This window comes from Parasteatoda tepidariorum, chromosome 6 (assembly GCF_043381705.1).
Source record: "Parasteatoda tepidariorum isolate YZ-2023 chromosome 6, CAS_Ptep_4.0, whole genome shotgun sequence".
Lineage (NCBI taxonomy): Eukaryota > Metazoa > Arthropoda > Arachnida > Araneae > Theridiidae > Parasteatoda > Parasteatoda tepidariorum.
This window is the reverse complement of record NC_092209.1, coordinates 2,088,230-2,088,698: the sequence shown is the minus strand read 5'-3', so window position 1 is coordinate 2,088,698 and position 469 is coordinate 2,088,230.

Below are 469 nucleotides of genomic sequence, written 5' to 3'. Positions count from 1 at the left end.
TGCGGTCGCCTAGCAACACTTACTGTCGCTAAGGCCAGAAATATAAATAGCAACTCTCGTATATTTCCCTCCCTGTAAGTCTCTAAATATCTCCCACACTGTTTCGGAGAAAGAAATGAAACTTTTTATAAGTCATCAACGAATTCATCAAAGTTAAAAACGAAAAAGAAAGATTTTTTTTTTTCGTAATTATCTAGCTAAGAATTTTTTTATGTGTCAAATATAGCGAGTTATTATGAGGGTGTGTTTAATTTTTCTATCTCTTCAAAAATTGCTTCCATGCAGGAGACCTTTTAAATTTTCGGGTCTGGTTCATTTCATCGACAATCACTTCATCGACAGGCCATTTCATCAACACCACTTCATCGACAGGCCATTTCATCGACTAGGTCATTTCGTCGACAGGCCGTTTCCTCGACAGGGTTGTTTCGTCGACAGGCCATTTCGTCGACAGGGTCATTTCGTCGAC